Below are 25353 nucleotides of genomic sequence, written 5' to 3'. Positions count from 1 at the left end.
CAGCCCGTCCGCCGACATATCAGTCAATATCTCGAGAGCGGTGATAGCTATCGATCTGCTCTCAGTTTTAAAAGCAATTTCGATATGTTGACTAAATTTCATACGCAATAATGTATTACCTAAAATGAACTGTACGCAAAGTCCACGCAATGCGTTTTTACCTCTGCACAGTCATTAAAATTTCGTGTAAAGGTTTACGTAAATGCGATACAGCAAGTAACCGCGACGAATAACGAAAAGAAATTTGGTCCTTTATCGAGAGAAGATATCAGGCTGTAACATGACCAAGAATCAAATTTTTCTACCGAATAGTTTCCTTGGAATCGGATGATAAGTATTTCATAGCTGCTGCCGCGTCCGCGCCAGCGGTTCGGCGAAAGTTCGTGTGGCCCAGGGTTCCGTACCTGACGTCACGCTCAGCGCGTTCTGTGATTGGCGGCGCGCACCTGGAGCGCGGCACGCGGCAGCGGATGTGGTTCGACATGGTCAAACCGCGACGCAGAGCCCGCCGCGCCGTGCCGCTGACGCCGTTTCCATGGCAACCACGCCGCTGACGCGCGGTTTTGACGCGGGAACCGGCCTAGTGGGAACCGGCCTTGACACTGACGGCGGCGGTGCACAAATGCTGCGCAGCTAGCGCCATTCGACGGCCAACACCGCGGTTCCTGGTGTGTCCGCTGTGCCGTGCGTGTGATCATTGCTTGTACAGTTCTCTCGCAGTGTCCGGAGCAAGTATGGTGGGTCTGACACACCGGTGTCAATGTGTTCTTTTTTCCATTTCCAGGAGTGTATATTAGTGCTGTAGACTGTCGACTTAAATAATGTTTGAATACAGGCTGTTTTTATATGATCTTTGTTACACTGCTTCCTCAGAAATACTTTTTTTTCTGTGCATGCTGCTAACGGGGTTCCACACTGTATGAAAGGCATATTTTATGTGAATATTCTACTACAGCTACATACATGTATAGAAGTGCAATTCATACAAATCTAAAAAACTCAATTCACGCACAAAAGAAGTCGCTTACGAAACATGTCTTCGACCAATTATTATTGAAATTTGTTTGTCACTGTGGGACACCTACAAACTTGTATTTGTCCTTTTTGGAAGGAAGTTACGCTGATTACCTTAGCTTGCTCGTGTACCTGTTTTGGGGATATGGCCTTTTGTGTACTGCAGCGGCTCCATACGGACGTGCGAAACAAAATAGAGATATATGAAGGGGAAACCTGAGACACTGGTTGATGAAGATGGAACGAGGTGTTGCAAGATTCGGATCTGTGCTTCAGGCGCAAGAGAGCATAATGACGTATATTAATGTGATTACTATAAGAATATTTTTACTTTCACTGTACATGCATTTTACACAAATCTTCTGACCATTAGAGGTTAATTAGTACTTTGCATTTACTTTCTAAATCTTACGTTTGTATCGGATTGTAGTTGAAGTTTGAATTATTCATTTTTTTCAAAAAATTTCTTCTCCTTCAGAGATTAATTATAATTGTATCCTAGGCTAGTTAATCAGCTGATTTAAATACCTCCCCAGTAATTTACAGTTCTTTCTAATTTACCAAAATACTAACATTTCACAGAAATATGTTCAATACTGAGGATCCTATGATTTAGGTATTGAAATTTAAACTTTGAAAAAATGACTGAAATTATTAATAAGTATTTTCTGAAGATAGAGAAAAATAATATAAAGTTATTACAGTGACTGACAAAAAAAAAAAAAAAAAAGGGAAGCACCCATAACACGTGATTAAAAGTTAGTCTGACTTTGAACACATAGCGATCATTGGTGAATACATAAATAATTGAAGTTACAGTTCTGCGATGTTTAGAATGGCCACCAGAGAGCACTAGTGGTGTTCATGTTTGGCGCTGTTACCAGACCTGGTGAGTTAATTAAGGGCATGAGCAGCATCAGATGTTGGGTAATCTTGATGATGGACACGGAGATGCCAGTTACTCAGGTGGAACAGAATTATCGGCGCCTGACAGAGTTTGAAAGGGAACTCATTGTGGGCCTCTATTTGGCTGGCTCGTCGAATCGTGGAATATCCAGATTTGTGGGTCATGTGGATGTGACAGTGACCTGACGTTGAACGGCATGGCAGTCTTGTGGCAAGTACACTCGTCCTCAAGGTCTAGGTCGACCAAGTCTAATGACCACAAAGGAGGATCACCATCTTGTGCACCAAGTACATCATAAAAACCTTTAACATTTGCTCCTTCCCCACAAGAATAATTAGTGGACACTCCGAAACATTCTGTGTCATCAGAGACCAATAACAACCATACTATGGAATTATCATCCCACGGGTAGGCTGCCGATAACACTGCAGCACGAGAGGCTGCGTTTGGAGTGATTCCGTGACTGGGTAGCACGAATTGCTGATGTATGGCGTCGCACTGTGGTCATCGAAGAACCACTGTTCTGTACTAACAGATGACCATAGTTGGCGAGTATGACAGTGACTTAGGAAGAGGTCCCACTCTCCCAATGTTGTGGAGAAGTGCAGCCACGTTATTCCCGGCGCCATGGCGCAAGCAGCCACCGAATATGACTTCAGTTCACAGACAGTAGTGATCAAGAAACACTGGATGGCACAATGTTACATCACGCACGTCTTGCGTCCTCACGTGTTACCCCTGATGCAACAGTATCGTGGTGACATTTATCAGCAGCAGGATGCTCGTCCACACATAGCACGCGACCCCATGAACTGTTATGTGATGTTGAGGTTATCCTGTGACAGATGAGGTCTCCTGATCTGTATCTGATAGAGCATGTGTCTGACTAGATCGGACATCAGATCCATCCCACAGTCAGTATCCAGAATATCGAGGAGCAGTTACAACAATTGTGGGCCACCTGACCTCAGGATAGGATATAACGACTTTATAGCATCCTTCGCAACCAAATCAACGCATCATCCCTGCCACAGGGGGTGCAACATCGTATTGATAAGTGACTTCATACGGCCAAGTTCTCTATAAATTTGACCAGATTGTGAAATCGCTGTGATGACATCACATACCGTCTCAACCTGGTAAGTTTCCCGCTCCCCGTCTGTGTGGTATCTTTCTTTGTCAGCGGTGTATAATGTTTATAAAAATTTTCCTAGTCCTCTTGCTGTGGTGCAGCACTACATTGTACAAGGAAGTGTTCGTATGTAAGGTAAACTTTGACTATGTTGAAACGGAAAAGATTTTTGGAGGCGTTGGTGAAAAAGTCGGTGGAGTAGGGAGGGGTGGTAGGTGAGGGGAGGGCGTTGGAGTTCAAAGCACCCAGGGATTGCTGGATTGAAAAAGAATAAAAACTGCTCATGATTTTCCTACTGTCATGATTTCCAAACGCCTAGTTTTGAATACTGGGAATAAACACAAAGAGAATGATAGGTAATGACGTGGTGAACTTTTGTAGTATTTCAAGACAAAACAAGAGAGAAAATCCACTGTTTAACAGCTTCATTACAGGTCAAGACACTGCGAGAACACTTGCTGGGTTACATAAATGGTAATCTTGAACGGAGTGAGTATACCTGTCGATTGATATCAAGAGCGGCAGAGGCATGAGATAAAAGAGATCGAACCTGATTACGGACAAGTGTTTTACTATCGACGATCGGAATCATTACTCATTCAGTTCCGTACTTGTTATGAAAGCAAAGGCATTATATATCTTACTCGTTTATCTCCCTGAGATTCAGGTGGGCGTCGTCTCTCTGTAAGGGGCTCGTTTGCCTTCATATCTTTAGAAATATCTCTTATCGCAATAGCAGGCCACACAGCAATGCCTAAGCTACACTCCTGGAAATGGAAAAAAGAACACATTGACACCGGTGTGTCAGACCCACCATACTTGCTCCGGACACTGCGAGAGGGCTGTACAAGCAATGATCACACGCACGGCACAGCGGACACACCAGGAACCGCGGTGTTGGCCGTTGAATGGCGCTAGCTGTGCAGCATTTGTGCACCGCCGCCATCAGTGTCAGCCAGTTTGCCGTGGCATACGGAGCTCCATCGCAGTCTTTAACACTGGTAGCATGCCGCGACAGCGTGGACGTGAACCGTATGTGCAGTTGACGGACTTTGAGCGAGGGGGTATAGTGGGCATGCGGGAGGCCGGGTGGACGTACCGCCGAATTGCTCAACACGTGGGGCGTGGGGTCTCCACAGTACATCGATGTTGTCGCCAGTGGTCGGCGGAAGGTGCACGTGCCCGTCGACCTGGGATCGGACCGCAGCGACGCACGGATGCACGCCAAGACCGTAGGATCCTACGCAGTGCCGTAGGGGACCGCACCGCCACTTCCCAGCAAATTAGGGACACTGTTGCTCCTGGGGTATCGGCGAGGACCATTCGCAACCGTCTCCATGAAGCTGGGCTACGGTCCCGCACACTGTTAGGCCGTCTTCCGCTCACGCCCTAACATCATGCAGCCCGCCTCCAGTGGTGTCGCGACAGGCGTGAATGGAGGGACGAATGGGGACGTGTCGTCTTCAGCGATGAGAGTCGCTTCTGCCTTGGTGCCAATGATGGTCGTATGCGTGTTTGGCGCCGTGCAGGTGAGCGCCACAATCAGGACTGCATACGACCGAGGCACACAGGGCCAACGCCCGGCATCATGGTGTGGGGAGCGATCTCCTACACTGGCCGTACACCACTGGTGATCGTCGAGGGGACACTGAATAGTGCACGGTACATCCAAACCGTCATCGAACCCATCGTTCTACCATTCCTAGACCGGCAAGGGAACTTGCTGTTCCAACAGGACAATGCACGTCCGCATGTATCCCGTGCCACCCAACGTGCTCTAGAAGGTGTAAGTCAACTACCCTGGCCAGCAAGATCTCCGGATCTGTCCCCCATTGAGCATGTTTGGGACTGGATGAAGCGTCGTCTCACGCGGTCTGCACGTCCAGCACGAACGCTGGTCCAACTGAGGCGCCAGGTGGAAATGGCATGACAAGCCGTTCCACAGGACTACATCCAGCATCTCTACGATCGTCTCCATGGGCGAATAGCAGCCTGCATTGCTGCGAAATGTGGATATACACTGTACTAGTGCCGACATTGTGCATGCTCTGTTGCCTGTGTCTATGTGCCTGTGGTTCTGTCAGTGTGATCATGTGATGTATCTGACCCCAGGAATGTGTCAATAAAGTTTCCCCTTCCTGGGACAATGGATTCACGGTGTTCTTATTTCAATTTCCAGGAGTGTATTATGGCACACACACACACTCCATACACACACACACACACACACACACACACACACACACACACACACACACACTCATCTGGCGATGAATGTGAATATTCAGGAATACAGAACAAGTAAAAAAGGAACGAATGGAATGTGGACTATAAATACGTAGAGACTATTATAGAAGCATTTCTGGAGAATATGGGTTCGGCAGTAGGAATGAGAGGTGTGAAGGTGCGTTTTGATGTGATATATTTTACCACAATGTTTTTCTGGAGTAGCGTTACTGTCAACATTGTTGCGCAATGTGGCTATAATGTACGGCAATTCTGCGGTGTAAGTTGGGAGTACTGCTGATGTTTTAGGTAGCTGAGGATGCACTGCTGAGGGGTTTCCAGTGTTGTCCATCAAGGCTGATGAATATTTCGTATTGCAGGGCAATATCTCTCTGTGTCTTTGTAAATGCTTCCCTCTCGCTCTCACCTTTGTGTCCTACTTTTCTCAACGACAGCGCTCGGGTCATGTCTCTGAGCGAGAAGAATGTAGTTTTGCTTTCGTCCGGAAGTTTGTGCGCTTACATGTAGCCACAAGTATTGCAGTTGATTGTTGTGATTTTGTTGTATGAAGGAATGGAGACTTGGGCGAACGATAGAACTATGAATTCAATTAATACCGTTCATCTACGACCAGAGCTATGGCAGGTCGAAAGTACTGTATACAAAGATCTCATTAAAAAAAAAAAAAACAGCTGTAAAGCTGTTGCTGATGAGCTCGGAATCAGGCTTCATGGAACATACAAAAAAATTTGAAACTATGCCAAAAATTAGGCAAAAGGTTAAATAGGAAGAGTGGAAGTGCTGATAGCTTTTCACCCACATGGTTTGCATTTTATGCCATGAGTTTCATACTGTATCGAGACGAATCTGAAAGCGTAGACAATTGTTTGTGCTGGTGAAAAAAAAATAAAAATTGTATTCTTACTTGAAACCTCCATTAATGAAATCTTTCAGTCTTTCTATCAAAGCGCTGTTGTATACTTCTGGTTCCATCAGGCTTATGATAAATAGAGAACTTTAGAAAGTACATTGAACCAATGCACGAATCACTAGTAGGTAAAAGACTAATGTGTCGTCTCCAGTCGGTTTACAACACATTGAACTTCCTGGCAGATTAAAACTGTGTGCCGGACCGAGACTCGAACTCGGGTCCTTTGCCTTTCGCGGACAAGTGCTCTACCAACTGAGCTACCCAAGCACGACTCACGCCCCGTCCTCACAGCTTTACTACTGCCAGTATCTCGCCTCCTATCTTCCAAACGTTACAGAAGTTCTCCTGCAAACCTTGCAGAACTAACACTCCTGAAAGAAAGGATATTGTGGAGATATGGCTTAGCCACAGCCTGGGGGATGTTTCCAGAATGAGGTTTTCACTCAGCAGCAGAGTGTACACTGATATGAAACTCCCTGGCAGATTAAAACTGTGTGCCGGGCCGAGACTCGAACTCGGGACCTTTGCCTTTCGCGGGCAAATGCTCTACCAACTGAGCTACCCAAGCACGACTCACGCCCCCTCCTCATAGCTTTACTACTGCCAGTATCTCGTCTCCTATCTTCCAAAGGTTACAGAAGTTCTCCTGCAAACCTTGCAGAACTAACACTCCTGAAAGAAAGGATATTGTGGAGATATGGCTTAGCCACAGCCTGGGGGATGTTTCCAGAATGAGGTTTTCACTCTGCAGCAGAGTGTACACTGATATGAAACTTCCTGGCAGATTAAAACTGTGTGCCGGGCCGAGACTCGAACTCGGGACCTTTGCCTTTCGCGGGCAAGTGCTCTACCAACTGAGCTACCCAAGCACGACTCACGCCCCCTCCTCACAGCTTTACTTCTGCCAGTATCTCGTCTCCTACCTTCCAAACTTTACAGAAGTTCTCCTGCGAACCTTGCAGAACTAGCACTCCTGAAAGAGGGGATATTGCGGAGACATGGCTTAGCCACAGCGTACACTCCGCTGCAGAGTGAAAATCTCATTCTGGCATACACATTGTCGGTATTATCAATACTCGGATGAACTGCTTGTACGATATATTCGAAATCGTGTTTCGACATTCTTATAAAATTCTGGTTTGGAGCAGAGTGGAAGGTCTAAACCAGAGGCTCAGACGGCTCTGCAACGATACCAGATACGAATTTCTCGACCTCCAAATTGGGTGCAGAATTGTAGGGTTCCCCTTAGGTCTGGCGTGCACTACACGGAGGAAGCGGCTGCTAGGGTAGCAAAGTACGTGTGGCGTGCACTTGGGGCTTTTTTTGGATAGGGGACCCCCCCCCCCCCCCACCTCTCCACCCTTGGGAGCAAAGTTGATTAGCCTGTTAAATCAGCCACATCGACCTGAGAGAATCTTGATCCCCGCAGATCCGAGATAGAAAAGATTAATATGTTCTAGTAAACTGCAGGAGCATCCAAGGAAAGGTCCCAGAATTTGTATCACTTACTGAAGGTTATAATGCGCAGACAGTACTAACAACAGAAAGCTGGTTGAAGCCAGACGTCGATGACAACGAAATTCTAAGTTCAGAGTGGAATGTTTATCGTAAGGATACGTTAGTGGCCAATGATGGCGGCGTGTTTATTGCAGCAAAAAATTCGATAAAATCTAGCGAGGCTATCACGGATTCCGAATGTGAATTAATATGGGTGAAACTGAGTATCAAAGAACGCTCAAAAATGGTGTTCGGATACTTTTATATACCACCTGGGTCAGGATCTGTAGTTTTAGAGCGCTTCAGACAGAATATCATTAGTAAATTTCCTGATCATTCCGTTGTAATAGGGGGTGACTGCAACTTGCCAGGTACAGATTGGGAGAGTTATGCCATCAAAACTGGTGCCAGAGACAGGGAATCGTGTGGCACTGTCCTGGATGTCTTGTCCGAAAATTACCTTGAGCAGACAGTTAGAGAACCGACTCCTGAGGGTAACGTCTTAGACCTCCTGGCAACAAGCAGACCTGAACTGATCGAATCAGTTAGCGTAGAGGGAGGTATCAGTGATCATAAGGCTGTGACAGAATCTATGATGACGGGTCCTACAAGGAATGCTAAGAAAGGTAGGAAGATACATTTGCTCAGCAAGGGTGACAGGATACAAATTTCAGAATATCTCAGCAGTCAGCATCAAATATTCGGTGATATGGACGGAGATATGGAGAACAAATGTAAAAAATTTAAAGCCATCGTTCAATATGCCCTAGACAAGTATGTTCCGAGTAAGGTTTTAAGGGATGGAGAAGATCCACAATGGTTTAACAGCCGTGTTAGAAAAGCGCTACGTAAACAAAGAGCATTTCATCTCAGATTCAAGAGAATTAAAAACCTAGCAGACAAACAAAAGCTGAACGAAGCGAAAATGAGCGTAAGGAGAGCAATGAGAGAAGCGTTCAATGATTTTGAAAGTGAGACGTTGTCAGCCGACCTGAGTAAAAACCCTAAGAGATTTTGGTCGTACGTAAAATCAGACAGTGAGTCAAAATCATTTACTCATTCTCTCAGCAACCACACCGGCACCGAAACAGAAGATAACAGAGAGAAGGCCGAAATACTGAATTCGGTCTTCCGGAGTTGTTTCACCGCGGGAGATCGTAACGCTGTCCCTCCTTTCAATCGCCGTGCGAACGTCGAAATGGCAGATACTGAGATAATCGATTGCGGAATTGAAAAGCAGCTACAATCGCTTAGTATTGGAAAGGCCAGATGGTATACCTATAATATTCTATAAAGATTTTGAGAAAGAACTTGCTCCCCTTCTAACAATAATTTATCGTAGATCGCTTGAGCAACAAAAGGTACTTACAGACTGAGGAAAAGCGCGGGTAAATTTTTGGAAATTTATGGTAAGGCCTTATGGGAACAAACTGCTGAGATCATCTGTCCCTAAGCTTACACACTATTTCATCTAACGTAAACTAGCTAACGCTAAGGACGACACACACACCCATGCCCGAGGGAGGACTCGAACCTGCGACGGGGAAAGTCGCGTGGCCGGCCGGTGTGGCTGAGCGGTTCTAGGCGCTTCAGTCTGGAACCGCGCGACCGCTGCGATCGCAGGTTCGAATCCTGCCTCGGGCATGGATGTGTGTGATGTCCTTAGGTTAGTTAGGTTTAAGTAGTTCTAAGTTCTAGGGGACTGATGATCTCAGATGTTAAGTCCCATAGTGCTCAGAGCCATTTGAACCAAAGCCGCGCGGTCCGTGACAAGACGCCCCAGACCGCTCGGCTACCCAGAAGCGCAGGTCGTTCCCGTTCTTACGATCCGTAAGACACATCCACACAATTATAGACCTATAGCGTTGACGTCAATCTGTTGTAGAATTATGGAACATGTTTTATGCTCAAGAATTGTGACGTTCTTGGAAAATGAGCAACTCCTCTATAAAACTCAACAGAGAACCTGCGGAACTCAGCTCGCTCTCTTCCTCCATGAGATCCACAGCGCAGTGGACAATGGCGCTCAGGCTGATGCCGTGTTCCTTGATTTTCAGTAAAGCATTTGACGCCGTCCCGCATTGCCGTTTAATGAAAAAAAAAAAAAAAACGAGCTTACGGAGTATCGGAGCAGACCTCCGACTGGATTCAAGAGTTTTTGCAGGTGGAACTGAAAACGTCGCTCCTAAAGGAACTAAATCGACAGATGTAAAGGTAATATCCGGAGTACCACAGGGAAGTATGATAGGATCGTCGCTGTTTACAATATATATAAATGATCTAGTAGAAAACGTCGGATGCTCTTTAAGGCTATTTGCAGATGATGCAGTTGTTTATACCAAAGTAGTAACGCCAGAAGATAGTAAGAATTTGCACAACGACCTGCGGAGAATTGTTGAATGGTGCAGACTCTGGCAGTTGACCCTGAACGTAAATAAATGTAACGTATTGCGCATGCATAGGAAAAGAAATCCACTACTGTACAGCTGCACTATTGATGACAAACAGCTGGAGATAGCGTCTGCCGTAAAATCTCTAGGCTTAACTACCCAGAGCGACCTTAAGTGGAATGACCACATAAAACAGATAGTGGGAAAAGCAAACCACATTCAGATTCATCGGAAGATTCTTAAGGAAATGTAACTCATCCACGAAAGAAGTGGTTTATAAGGCGCTTGTTCGCCCGATTCTTGAGTAATGTTAATCTATCTGGGATCCCTATCAGGTAGGATAGAGGAGATAGAGAAGCTCCAACGAAGAGCGGCGCCTTTCGTCACGGGATCGTTTAGCTGGCGAGAGAGCGTTACGGAGATGCTGAACAAACTCCACTGGCAGACGTTACAAAGAGGCGTTGTGCTTCACGGAGAGATTTACTATTGAGATTTCGGGACAGCACTTTTCAGGAAGAGTCAGACAGCATATTACTTTCCCCCACGTACATCTTGCGTACTGACCACTAGGAGAAAATTCGGGAAATTAGAACCAATACAGAGGCTTACCGACAATCATTCTTCCCACGCACTTTTCGCGAGTGGAACAGGGCTGGAGGGATCAGATAGTGGTCCCGAAAGTACCCTCCGCCACACACCATTAGGTGGCTTTCGGAGTATAATGCAGATGTAGATGTAGACATCACTGGCTGGTATATAGAGTTGCAATTCTCTGGAACAGATGGGATGACCGCCAGAGTGCATTAGTATTGTTCGCGTTTAATTTTGTTACTAGGCCTGGTGGAGCAGGGGCGAGAACAGTGTCAGATGTTTAGTGATCATTGTGGAAGACACGGAGATGCCACGTACTCGTATGAGACAGTATTATCAGCAATGGACAGAATTTTAGCGTGCCTCATTGCTGGTCTTCATTTGGCCGACTGCTCGATTCGTGCAACATCCAGATTAGTGGAAGATTCGGATGTGACAGAAGCTCGATGGGAACTTGAGGGCGCAGGCACGCTCTTTGTCAAGGTTCCAGTATACCACACCTGACCAGCACAAGGGAGGATCGCCGTGTTGTGCACCAGACACACCATAGTGCCTTCGCATCTTCGCCTGGTATCCGAAAACAAGTTTCTCCCCTGAGAACGATGTCTTTCGCGACGGCACTGTTGTCTAAACCATAAGCGGACTCCTTGCCACGTCAGTTCAGGGTAAAACCTCGAGCTTTCGACGATTTCCCCCATCGTTTTCACCAGGAGTCACTGGCTGTCAAAACTGCTGCTGTGGTGGTCTTATATAGCCCAAAGAAGGCTTCTGATTAGTCGGAAATTATGTCATGCTGGCCCAGAAGGTGTCAACGTCTGCGTTGGTAGCGACACCACTCCCGCCGCAGTGTAAACATTGCGACTAATATGTCTGGCGCTTCTCTGCATCGAGAGATCACTTCCACGTACCACTAAGATTGTATCTGCCGTCACGGTTAAAGATTTTCTCATACATTCTTCTCTCTACAGCCTCTTTAATTGCAGAGTCCCAGTATGTGGGAGCCTGGGACAAATTTTTTGTTTCGTCAAACAGAGAGCTTCACTACAAGTTTAAACGCAGCCAAAACCTCTCAGACAAACAGAAGGTAAACGATGTCAAAGTTAGCGTAAGGAGGGCTATGCGTGAAGCGTTCAGTGAATTCGAAAGTAAAATTCTATGTACCTACTTGACAGAAAATCCTAGGAAGTTCTGGTCTTAGGTTACATGAGTAAGTGGATCGGAACAGCATATCCAGACACTCTGGGATGATGGTGGCATTGAAACAGAGGATGACACGCGTAAAGCTGAAATACTAAACACCTTTTACCAAAGCTGGAAGACCGCACTGCAGTTCCTTCTCTAAATCCTCGCACAAACGAAAAAATGGCTGACATCGAAATAAGTGTCCAAGGAATAGAAAAGTAACTGAAATCACTCAACAGAGGAAAGTCCACTGGACCTGACGGGATACCAATTCGATTCTACACAGAATACACGAAAGAACTTGCCCCCCTTCTAACAGCCGTGTACCGCAAGTCTCTAGAGGGACGGAAGGTTCCAAATGATTGGAAAAGAGCGCAGGTAATCCCAGTCTTCTAGAAGGGTCGTCGAGCAGATGCGCAAAACTATAGGCCTATATCTCTGACATCGATCTATTGTAGAATTTTAGAACATGTTTTTTGGTCGCGTATCATGTCATTTCTGGAAACCCAGAATTTACTCTGTAGGAATCAACATGGATTCCGGAAACAGCGATCGTGTGAGACCCAACTCGCTTTATTTGTTCGTGAGACCCAGAAACTATTAGATACAGGCTCCCACATAGATGCCATTTTCCTTGACTTCGAGAAGGCACTCGATACAGTTCCACACTGTCGCCTGATAAACAAAGTAAGAGCCTACGGAATATCAGACCAGCTGTGTGGCTGGATTGAAGAGTTTTTAGCAAACAGAACACAGCATTTTGTTTTCAATGGAGAGACGTCTACAGACGTTAAAGTAACCTCTGGCGTGCCACAGGGGAATGTTATGGGATCATTGCTTTTCACAATATACGTAAATGACCTAGTAGATAGTGTCGGAAGTTCCATGCGGCTTTTCGCAGATGATGCTGTAGTACACAGAGAAGTTGCGGCATTAGAAAATTGCAGCGAAATGCAGGAAGGTCTGCAGCGGATAGGCTCTTGGTGCAGGGAGTGACAACTGACCCTTAACATAGACAAATGTAATGTATTGCGAATACGTAGAAAGAAGGATCCTTTATTGTATGATTATATGATAGCGGAACAAACACTGGTAGCAGTTACTTCTGTAAAATATCTGGGAGTATGCGTACGGAACGATTTGAAGTGGAATGATCATATAAAATTAATTGTTGGTAAGGCGGGTGCCAGGTTGAGATTCATTGGGAGAGTCCTTAGAAAATGTAGTCCATCAGCAAAGGAGGTGGCTTACAAAACACTCGTTCGACCTAAACTTGAGTATTGCTCATCAGTGTGGGATCCGTACCAGGTCGGGTTGACAGAGGAGATAGAGAATATCCAAAGAACAGCGGCGCGTTTCGTCACAGGGTTATTTGATAAGCGTGATAGCGTTACGGAGATGTTTAACAAACTCAAGTGGCAGACTGCAAGAGAGGCGCTCTGCATCGCGGTGTAGCTTGCTGTCCAGGTTTCGAGAGGGTGCGTTTCTCGATGAGGTATCGAATATATTGCTTCCCCCTACTTATACCTCCTGAGGAGATCACGAATCGCTTGATCCATAGCTGTTCTTTCGGAACACATACCTCAGATGATTAATTTCGGAATCGAAGTGGTCTTCGTCAGAAACAATTTTTGCTCTGTGCACCAGTGGATTTAAGGCTACTCTCTTGTGGACTGGATGGTGGAAACTCGGGGCGCTAAGATATAAATCACTCTGCGTCGGCTTGCGGTACACCGAGTGCTCGAGACGTCCACCCGACTTTGGATGGACCATAACATCTAAAAACGGAAGAATTCCCTCATACTCTGTCTCTACGGTTAACTAGATGGTTGGGTGCATGTTGTATATATTTGTAGCTAAATCCCACAAACAACAGTTTCTGTCTGTTAGAATGTAGTTACATTCCTGGGTTTTTCTGCAGAGCTTTTATGGAGGACTGGGGCAACTCCTAATGTTTGCAAAATGTCACCATTTCTTTTGAGATACAACGCAAACGATTTTGTGTTTAGCAAGTGGACTTCGGATAACAATGTAAAAGTACCAGAACAGTGCCTGTGAGATCTGGAATAATTTCTTTTATCTTAAGGACAGATCACACCTTAATTTCTGAACTAAAAAATTCATGTTATAACGCAGTCTGTTTTTGGTAAAATGTTTGTGTGTATCGAAAACAGAACTGCGTATGATAATATTGCACTATGGCACAGATAAATTATACAGTGGGTTTTTGTTTCATCTGTTGCACCCAAACGAAGAATGGAAAATGGATGAATGGGGTATCAAATTGTCCAGTACAGTGTCTAACTCTGAAAAAAAGTTTATTTCCTTCAAAATAATCAGGGTAAGTAATAAAAAATTAGTCATTTGGGAAAAACAGTTGTACGAACTTTCATTGCCAAACGAAGAATGGGAAATGGGTACATGGAGTCTCAAGCTGGCCAGCGTGAGGTCTAGTTTTGTAAAACAATATTTAATTGCTTGAAAGTAATCCGAGTAACCAAGAATAAATATTTAATTAATGATCTAAGGGGAAACTTTGCTATGGATTCTTGCCTGAATTTTCACAGTTATATGAAGAATGGAAAAACGACAAATGGGGTCTCAAATTGACCTACGTGAGGTCTAGTTTGGCAAAAAAGGTATTTTAAATACTAGAAAGTAATGATGTTAATTATGAAAAAATAAATAGAGATTTGAAAAAAAATTATTCAAGTTTTCGTAGCTCAAGAAAGGGAAATGGACAAATAGGGTGTGAAACAGACCAACGTGAGACGTAGCTTTGCAGCAAAAGATTTAATTACTTGAAAGAAACCAGAGAAATTAAGAAATGCTTAATTAGCGATCTGAGGGAAAATTGAATATTTCGCGAACGGCTACTGCTGCCTATGTAAATGAAGTGACAAAATGTTACTCTGATTTCTTCGATATCCGGGCGAACTAGAAAGACTTAAATCCAAGTACTTCTTTCTTGGTGTTCCATTCGTATTGTTTCCTTTTCGTTCAGTGTCGATAAATCCAATGAAAGTATCTTGCTTTCACTAGGATAAAGCTAGCAGAATTGATGCGGGTAGGAAAGTAGACGTATTTTCCGTTTTCATACTTGCCGCTATGTGGCAGCACCGTTCTGTTAGTAATGAGTGAGTAATTTTAGAGGACAGGCAAATTTTGTAGAAATTCTGTAGAAATTGTGAGCATATTCGCAAGTTGTAGAAGGAAATTTTCTCACAGACTGGACAAGATAAGTGTCCGAAATTTCACGAACATAGTGCAGTCTTGTAATGTAACGGGTTGTTGTTTTTGCGGTCTTCAGTCTCAAGGCTGGTCTGATGCAGCTCTTCAGTTACTCCATCCTGTGCGAGCCTCTTCATCTCCGAATAATTACTGCTATCAACATCCTTCTGAATCTGCTTACTGTATTCATCTCTTGGTCTCCTTCTACGATTTTTAGCGCCTACACTTCCATCCAATACTAAGGTAGTGATCCCTTGACGTCTCAGAATGTGGCCTATCAACCGATCCCCTCTTTTGGTCAAGTTGTGCCACAAATTTCTTGTCTCCCTAATTATATTCAGTACTTCCTCATTAGCTACGTGACTGACCCGTGAGGTCTTCATCATTCTTCTGTAGCGCCGCATTTCAACAGCTTCTGTTCCCTTTTTATCTAAACTGTTTATCGTCCTTATTTCATTTCCATACGTAGCTACATTCCAAACAAATACCTTCAGAAAAGTCCTCATAACAATTAAATCTATATTCGGTGTTAACAAACTCCTCTTCGTCAGAAAATCTTTTCTTACCATTGCCAATCTACGTTTTATATCCTCTCTGCTTTGGCCGTCATCAGTTATTTTGTTGCGCAAATAGCAAAACTCATCTGCTCTTCTAATTGTCTCGGTTCCTAACCTGAGTCCCTTAGCATCGCCTGATTTAATTCGACTGCATTTCATTATCCTTCTTTTGCTTTTGTTAATGTTCATCTTATATCCTCCCTTCAAGACACTGTCTGTTCCGTTCAAATGCTCTATCAAGTTCTTTGCTGTTTCTGACTGAATTACATTGTCATTGGCAAACAGCAGAGTTTTTATTTCTTTTCCCTGAATTTCAATTCCTACTCCAAAGTTTTTTTGTTTCTTTTACTGCTTGTTCAATGTACATATTGAATAACATTGGAGATACGCTGCAATCCTGTCTGACTCCCTTTTCAACCACTGCCTCCCTTTCATGCCCCTCGATTGTTATAACTGGCGTCTGATTTCTATAAAAGCTGTAAATAAGGTTTCGCTCCCTGTATTCTACCCCTGCTACCTTCATAATCTCAAAGAGAGTATTCCAGCCAACATTGTCAAAAGCTTTCTCTAAGTCTACAAATGCTATAATGTAGGCTAGCCTTTCCTTAACCTATCATCAAAGATAAGTCGAAATGTCAGTAGTTCCTCGCGTGTCGCTACATTTATCCGGAATCCAGACTGATCTCCTCCGAAGTCTGTTTCTATCAGCTTTTCCATTCTTCTATAAAAAATTCGTGTTGGAGGAGGATGTTAGTGTTTAACGTCCCGTCGACAACGAGGTCATTAGAGACGGAGCCCAAGCTCGGGTTAGGGAAGGATGGGGAAGGAAATCGGCCGTGCCCTTTCAAAGGAACCATCCCGGCATTTGCCTGAAACGATTTAGGGAAATCACGGAAAACCTAAATCAGGATGGCTGGAGACGGGATTGAACCGTCGTCCTCCCGAATGCGAGTCCAGTGTGCTAACCACTGCGCCACCTCGCTCGGTTAAAATTCGTGTTGGTACTTTGCGATCATGACTTATTAAATTGATAGTTTGCTAATTTTCACACCTGTCAGCAACTGCTTTCTTTGGAATTGGAATTACTGCATTCTTCTTGAAATCTGAGGGTATTTCGCCTGTCCCATACATCTTGCCCACCAGATGGAAGAATTTTGCCATGGCTGGCTCTTCCAAGGCTATCAGTAGTTCTGACAGAGTATCGTCTACTCTGTGACCTTGTTTCGGCTTATATCTTTCAAAGCTTTGTCAAATTCTTCTTGCAGTATCCTATCTCCCATCTTATTTTCACCTACGTATGCTTCCCTTCAAGTTCATCTCCCTTGTACGGAACCTCTATATACCCCTTGGGCCTTTCTGCTTTTCCTTCTTTGCTTAGGACTGGTTCACCATCTGAACTCTTGATGTTCATACAGCTACTTCTCTTTTCCCCAAAGGCCTCTTTAATTTACCTATAGGCGAGATCTATCTTTCCCCTAGTTAAATATGTTCTAAATCCTTACATTTGTCCTCTAACCTTTCCCACTTAGCAATTTTGCACTTCCTGTCAATGTTATTTTTAAACGTTCGTATTCCCTTTCACCTGCTTCATTTGCTGCATTTTTAAATTTTCTCCTTTCATCAGTTAAATTCAATACCTCTTATGTCATTCAAGGATTTCTACTAGGCCTTGTCTTTTTATCTACTTGATCCCCTGCTGCTTTCATTATTTCATATTTTAAACCAACCCATTCGTCTTCTACTGTATTTCTTTCCCCTGTTCTAGTCAACGTTGCCTAATACTCCCACTAAAGTTATCAACCTCTGGTTCTTTCAGCTGATCCAGCTCCCATTTCCTTAACTCCCTATCTTTCTCGAATTTCTTCTGTTTTAATCTACCTTTCGTAACCAATAATAGGTTGAATGTAATGGGTACATCCGGCCTGAGTGGCCGAGCGGTTCTACGCGCTACAGTCTGGAACCGCGCGACCGCTACGGTCGCAGGTTCGAATCCTGCCTCGGGCATGGATGTGAGTGATGTCCTTAGGTTAGTTAGGTTTAAGTAGTTCTAAGTTCTAGGGGACTGATGACCACTGCAGTTAAGTCCCATAGTGCTCAGAGCCATTTGAACCATTTTGTAATGGGTGCACAAAGGAATTAACGAAAAACGGAATGATGCAAACGATACACAGGTTAATGATAATGGCGTGAGGAATGTTTACTGTGACTCAGATATTCTTACACCGGAAGGGTAAGGTGTGTCTTCTTCAGTACCGCTTCAGAAGAGTTGCCACATGAACGGAGTAGGAGAGAAGACACAAATTTAAAACAGGTATCAATTTATTGGGCAGCAAATTCGCGCTCATAGAATGGTGTAGTTTGTCTAAATCACCTGTGTTGTGCTTGAAGGTTAAATACATCATGCCACATACCTATATTCGGATGACGAATCGAGCTTCTTGGAGTGAAGATGATTTGAGAAATGCGGCCAAAGTTGTAATGACTCAGAGTAATACAGTGAAGATTAATGTGCAGAATGTCTGGAATTATACTGTGAAACCCGATTTAAAGCTGACTTGTTACAATGTGTAGTGTGCAAACGGTGGTTGCATGGAAATTGTTCAGGTTACAACGTGTATGCCATTTGTGGAAGAAATAGAAAGTAGCAAAAATTACGATAACTCGAAAGTGCAATAATACTTCCTATCTTGTAATTTCTTTGTTTGTTTAGTTATCTGCCGATGAATAATTTCATTCAGTTTTTGCGTTTGTATCAGTTACCACAGGCTTTTATAATGATTAAATGTTATTACCACTCCTTCATTGATTCCACGAACTTGAAATTTTAATGAAAGCTTCTTAAGCCAGTTGTAAACCAATAGGATAGACTTGCATTTATAATTAAACGAACCAGTCACGAAGTACAATTATGAGACATCCCCCCGAGCAGCATGCGTCATCTTACCTACCCTACGAGGAGAGTTGGCGAAACACAGTCTTTTTAAATGGTGTTTAAAATTATAATTGCACTGATTTATTTACAAAAGCGATATTTTTCTCGAAGACGAGAAACATGTGCCAAACATCTGGCAAGCTTTTACACTTTTACATACACACTTTTATACAATTTAGACAGTGTTTTCGAAATCTGCGTCATCTCCCCTCGCTTTACTCTATCAGGCGTACAGCCAGAACTGTCTCTAGGTTCCCTTACGTTTCCTAAAGCCCCAGAATGATCATCAAACGGATCCTCAATGTTCTTCCCCATTCTTCTGTACATTACTGTGGTCAGCAACTTGCATGCATCAGCCAGCAAGCCGATTATGCGATCATTCTTTCATTTACCTTCCCTTACTAACCTCGGGATTGTATGGATGATTTTCTATTAAGAGTCTCTAGCCTCGTAGATTCTGCACACAAACTTGAATAATTGTTTATTTGCCACTTCCTCAAAATGGTTTAGGAAACTCCAAAGGAACTTAATCGATCCCTTCTGCCGTGTTTGATCGCAAGTCTTCCAAAGCTCTGTCAAACTGTGAGTTTTCGGCTATTAATGTAGTAGAGGCTATAAATAATTATGCGATATTGAGAATATTTGGTGTCACAGAAGTAATATTTGTAGATGGCGTCAGGTGGCTACTACATTAAGGAACGGCACTTCTACAAGAAAAGCTATCAGGGTACCTAATCAGGAAAGACTGTACGGCCTGAAGAGGCAGGTTGTGAAGTATCCCCGTCATTAGAGAAGTTATCAGAATGCAGCCGATGGAGATAACGAAGGATTTTCCGACAACAAGTGACGGTAAATCAAAGCAAATACTGGTTTATGTGCCAAGAAGGCGAAAGAGAGAGAAAGAGAGAGTCGTATGACAATGTCCAGCTGACTAGCAAGAAAGGATTTTCTTCCCTTTCGCACAACTGGACCTTAAGTCGCGGTTTAAAAGAATTGTGTTGTAAGCGTATCTGTTGTGTCTGGAAATGGAAATGAAGTCCCATGCTTCTTGACAGAGCATAGGGGAACGATGCGGGAGACCCGCACAGCTGTACTAGGCAAGGTCCTAATGGAGGTGGTTTGCCGTTGCCTTCCTCCGACCGTAGTGGGGATGAATGATTATGATGAAGACAACACAGCAACACACAGTCATCTCTGAACAGGTGAAAATCCCTGACCGCCGCCGGGAATTGAACCCGGAAATCCGTGCTCGGAAAGTGAGAACGCTACCGCGAGACCACGAGCGGCGGACCTGTTGAGTGTAGGTGACCATAATGGGCGAGTGTAGAGTGTGGTGCCATGGTTGTGTTGGCCGATAAAGAGAGAAGAGAGAGGGTGAAATCCTGTGGCGTGACATATCCTACTCATTGCGAATAGCACCATGGATGGGGCCGCAGAGCTTAACGTTCCCATTTGACGGACGAATCACCATCTGCAGGAGGTGGACAAAAATATGGAAACGCCAGGAACACGTTTTATTTCCATGCCTAATGAGGTGTAGGAACCCCCCATTCAAACTAGCTTCCACTCGTTTCGAAATGGATAAATACAGATCCTATATGGTTTTCAAGTGATTCTTATAGTGGCTAATTCAGGTGGCGATGATGGAGGTGGAATGCGATCTGCTACCCATTTCTCCAGAGAAGACCAGAAAGGCACAATAACTTTGAATCTAGAGACTGTGGGAGCCAGGGGAGATTCGTCAATTTCTCTCCGTGCCCACAAAACCAGTCTTGGGCGACGCGAAAGTCTGATCAGGTTCCCTGTCGTCTTACAACAAAGCATCACCGTTGATGAACAAACACTGTACCGTGGGTGATTAGCCAAAATGCTCACAAAATGTTCGTCATAGCGCGGTCTTGCAGAGTAAACATGGGGCCCACTGAATACCGTGATATGGCTGCCCAAATCATCACTTAACCCCCGCCCCGTTTCATTCTTCGGACGTAAACTCGGCCACAACTTGGATACAGTGCGCAACTCATAAGGTCAAATGAACTTCTTCCATTGACCTATAGTCCAGGGTTTATGGCTTCGGCACCATGTTTTCATATTACGGGAGTTTGGATCTTTGATGAGTGATTTTGGAATTTCAGCCCGTCCTACAATTTCCTGATAATGGAGCTCCCTTCCTGTTGTTTTGATGCTGACAGGGTTCGCGAGTGTTACATTCAGTTCTGCCCAGACTAGTGCAGCTGTCGTCCTCTTACTTTTCGTCACAATCCTCTTCGATGACCGTCTGTCACGATCACTCAACACACACTTTCGTCCGAGTTTTGACTTAGTGGAGCATGTTCTTCCACTTTCTCCGTATGCGGTATAAATCTTCGATACAGTGCCTCTTGAAACACCAAACACTTCAGCTATCTTGGTTACGGAAGCATTTTGTAGATGCAACTGACGTACTAGAGAGATACCTACATTACGCTTGTCTGTCATCTTCGAGAGTTTACTGCGCTGTATGGGATCCCTACCAGATATGATTGAGCAGTATATCGAAAAAGTTCAAAGAAGGCCAGCTCGTTTTATATTATCGCAGAACAGGGGGGAGTGTGTGAGCGATATGAGAACCCAATTGGGGTAGCAATCATTCAAATAAAAGGCATTTCTCTTTGCAGCGAGATCATTTCACGAAATTAGTATAACTACTTTCTCCTTCCACCTATAATGGGAGAAATGACCAGCGTGATAAATAAGATAAACATGGAAGATAGCCGGCCGTTGTGGCCGAGCGGTTCTAGGCGCTACAGTTTGGAACCGCGCAGGTTCGAATCCAGCCTCGGGCATGGATGTGTGTGACGCCCTTAGGTTAGTTAGGTTTAAGTAGTTCTGAGTCTAGGGGACTGATGGCCTCAGATGTTAAGTCCCATAGTGCTCAGAGTCGTTTTACGGAAGCACTCACCATACGAGCACCAACAATTTGCCCACGTTCGAATTTACTTTTTTTAAATTTTATTTTCATCACAATGAACTCTCAGCCACACAGAAAACTGTTCTGACCACGACTGATACATGCGACCTATTGAGGACATTCGTGGTCAAATACAACAGTGAAAACTGCAGGCTTGGCTAGCATCTGCGTTCATATTCAAGCAGCATTTGATTACTCTGCAGCTGATATTTTAAGTGTGTGGCAAAGGGTTCACCGAACCACTTTCTGACTCTTACTCCGACGTTGCATCTCGAATAGCACATGGAAAAATGAACACCTAAATCTTTCTGTGTAATCTCTGATTTCTCTTATTTTACTTATTTATATTTTTTGTTTTGTTTATCGTCCATGGTTCAAATGGTTCAAATGGTTCAAACGACTCTGAGCACTATGGGACTTTACATCTGAGGTCATCAGTCCCCCAGAGCTTAGAACTACTTAAACCTAAATAACCTAAGGACATCACACACATCGATGCCAAAGGCAGGATTCGAACCTGCGACCGTAGCGGTCGCGCGGTTCCAGACTGAAGCGCCTAGAACCGTTCGGTCACAACGGCCGGCTATCTTCCACGTTTATCTTATTTATCACGCTGGTCAGTTTTACCATTATAGGTGGAAGGAGAAACTAGTTATAGTAATTTTGTGAAATGATCTCGCTGTAACGGAAAATGCCTTTTATTTGAATGATTGCTACCCCAATTGCTTTCTCATATCGCTCACACACTCCCCCCTGTTCTACGATAACATAAAACGAGCTTGCCTTCTTTGAACTTTTTCGATATACTGCTCAGTCATATCTGGTAGGGATCCCATAGACCGCAGCAAACTCTCGAAGAGGACGGACAAGCGTAATGTAGGTATCTCTCTAGTACGTCAGTTGCATCTACAAAGTGTTGCGTCAATAAAACGGAATCTTTGGTTCTCCTTCAGCATAGCATGATTTTTATATGATTGTTCTTGTTGTTGTGGTCTTCAGTCCTGAGACTGGTTTGATGCAGCTCTCCATGCTACTCTATCCTGTGCAAGCTTCTTCATCTCCCAGTACTTACTGCAACCTACATCCTTCTGAATCTGCCTAGTGTATTCATCTCTTGGTCTCCCTCTACGATTTTTTCCCTCCACGCTGCCCTCCAATGCTAAATTTGTGATCCCCTGATGCCTCAGAACATGTCCTACCAACCGGTCCCTTCTTCTTGTCAAGCTGTGCCACAATCTCCTCTTCTCCCCAATTCTATTCAATACCTCCTCATTAGTTATGTGATCTACCCATCTAATCTTCAGCATTCTTCTGTAGCACCACATTTCGAAAGCTTCTATTCACTTCTTGTCCAAACTATTTATCGTCCATGTTTCACTTCCATATATGGCTACACTCCATACAAATACTTTCAGAAACGACTTCCTGACACTTAAATCTATACTCGATGTTAACAAATTTCTCTTCTTCAGAAACGCTTTCCTTGCCATTGCCAGTCTACATTTTACATCCTCTCTACTTCGACCGCCGGCCGCGGTGGCCGAGCGGTTCTAGGCGCTCAGTCCGGAACCGCGCGACTGCTACGGTCGCAGGTTCGAGTCCTGCCTCGGGCATGGATGTGTGTGATGTCCTTAGGTTAGTTAGGTTTAAGTAGTTCCAAGTTCTAGGGGACTGGTGACCCCAGATGTTAAGTCCCATATTGCTCAGAGCCATTTGAACCCTCTACTTCGACCATCATCAGTTATTTTGCTCCCCAGATAGCTAAACTCCTTTACTACTTTAAGTGTCTCATTTCCTAATCTAATTCCCTCAGCTTCACCCGACTTAATTCGATTACATTCCATTTTCCTCGTTTTGCTTTTCTTGATGTTCATCTATATGATTATTCCACTGTAATTCTTTGTAATCGTAATCCATAGGTATTTAGTTGAATTGACAGGTTTTATGTTTGCGTGAGCGTGTAACAGAAATTTAACGTAATATTTTTAGTTTTCATGTGGAATACATCACTTTTTATCGTTCAGGGACAACTGGCATTTTTTCGCAGTATGCCGATATCTTGTCTAATCCGTTTTGTAATTAATTTTGGTCTTCTGATGATTTCTGTATCATCTCGCTCGACACTCGAAAAGCTGCTGTGAACGAGCCAAGTTTAACGTCTCTGTGTGATGTGCAGATCACCTTCATATATTAAGCCGTCCGTAACTGATTGTAATGGCAGTATGTGCAGCGCATTCGTTTCCGAGTTGATTTAAGAACCAAATTTGGATCCAATGGGTGAGTCAATGGGAGGGGTGGGGGGAAAAGGAGATCATAATACTCCACTCTCCCCCAAAAGAACATTTCACTAAAAGCATATAAATTTTTACGTACATCAATATCCAGGTTTCTCGATAATTTTCGAAAAATAAAGTAGCATGAAAACAATTTTGAGACATACCAAGTAATCCCACAAAATTAACATGCGACACTTTTCAGTTGCTCACTTGAAGGCCAGCACATGGATGTGCTTGCGGACTGGCTGGTTGCAGAGATCAATTGAGATAGGTAAAAGTGACCACTCACAGGCAAACCATATCTGCTGCCAACAACCAATCATTTACAAGCACACATAGTTATAGTCTGCAGACCTGTGTTCACAGTCCTCTTGCTAAGTGAAATAATGCTAACAGTGACCGCATACTTCGATTTCATATCGCATAAATTGTTCGACATTTGTGTCGGACCGAGATCCGAATCCGGATTTCCCGATTATTGCGACTGGTCGCCTTAAACACTTCGGCTATCCGTGCACGCTCCTCAGGAATTAAGTCAGGTGATGCTGAGGGAATTAGATTAGGAAATGAGACACTTAAAGTAGTAAAGTAGTTTAGCTATTTGGGGAGCAAAGTAACTAACTGATGATGGTCGAAGTAGAGAGGACGTAAAATGTAGACTGGCAATGGCAAGGAAAGGGTTTCTGAAGAAGAGAAATTTATTTACATCGAGTATAGATTTAAGTGTCAGGAAGTCGTTTCTGAAAGTATTTGTATGGAGTGTAGCCATGTATGGAAGTGAAACATGGACGATAAATAGTTTGGACAAGAAGAGAATAGAAGCTTTCGAAATGTGGTGCTACAGAAGAATGCTGAAGATTACATGGGTAGGTCACATAACTAATGAGGAGGTATTGAACAGAATTGGGGAGAAGAAGAGTTTGTGGTACAACTTGACTAGAAGAAGGGATCGGTTGCTAGGATATGTTCTGAGGCATCAAACGATCGCCACTTTAGTACTGGAGGGCAGCGTGGAGGGTAAAAATCGTAGAGGGAGACCAAGAGATGAATACACTAGGCAGATTCAGAAGGATGTAGGTTGCAGTAAGTACCGGGAGATGAAGAAGCTTGCACAGGATAGAGTAGCATGGAGAGCTGCATCAAATCAGTCTCAGGACTGAAGACCACAACAACAACAATAACAACATGAAACTTGGACTATACACAGAAAGAACTGCTACAGTGATAGTACAAGAGGTAAGTGAAAGAAATGGAGGCGAATCGAAAGGACACTTTTATTCAAAGACAGTAATTACACTGAAGTAACCGCTAATCATTATCGTCCTCTGGACTTTGCAAAAGGCGGGACATGGCTATTAATAGAATGTGTGATTACTACAGATGGCAGCACATGCTCTTCAAAGCGCTCCCATGCTGATCGCAAGGTTATTAGGGAGTTCTTGTGGTGGGGAGTTCCATTCCTCCCCCAGCGCGGCTGACAATTGCTGTATGATCGTCAGTACATGTGGACGTGCTGCAGCGCACGAGGGTTGGAACT

General features: G+C 44.0%; 2 non-coding genes across 2 annotated transcripts; both read right to left on the bottom strand.

The window, feature by feature from the left end:
- Positions 1–6704: 6704 nt before the first annotated feature.
- Trnas-cga lies at positions 6705–6779 on the bottom strand. Its single transcript has one exon. It is a non-coding gene; the product is annotated as a tRNA-Ser (tRNA).
- Positions 6780–7005: 226 nt separating this feature from the next.
- Positions 7006–7080, bottom strand: Trnas-cga. Its single transcript has one exon. It is a non-coding gene; the product is annotated as a tRNA-Ser (tRNA).
- Between the last annotated feature and the right edge of the window lie 18273 nt (positions 7081–25353).

This window comes from Schistocerca americana, chromosome 6, assembly GCF_021461395.2.
Source record: "Schistocerca americana isolate TAMUIC-IGC-003095 chromosome 6, iqSchAmer2.1, whole genome shotgun sequence".
Lineage (NCBI taxonomy): Eukaryota > Metazoa > Arthropoda > Insecta > Orthoptera > Acrididae > Schistocerca > Schistocerca americana.
The sequence above is the reverse complement of the archived record's forward strand: the minus strand, read 5'-3'. Positions and strand labels throughout refer to the sequence as shown.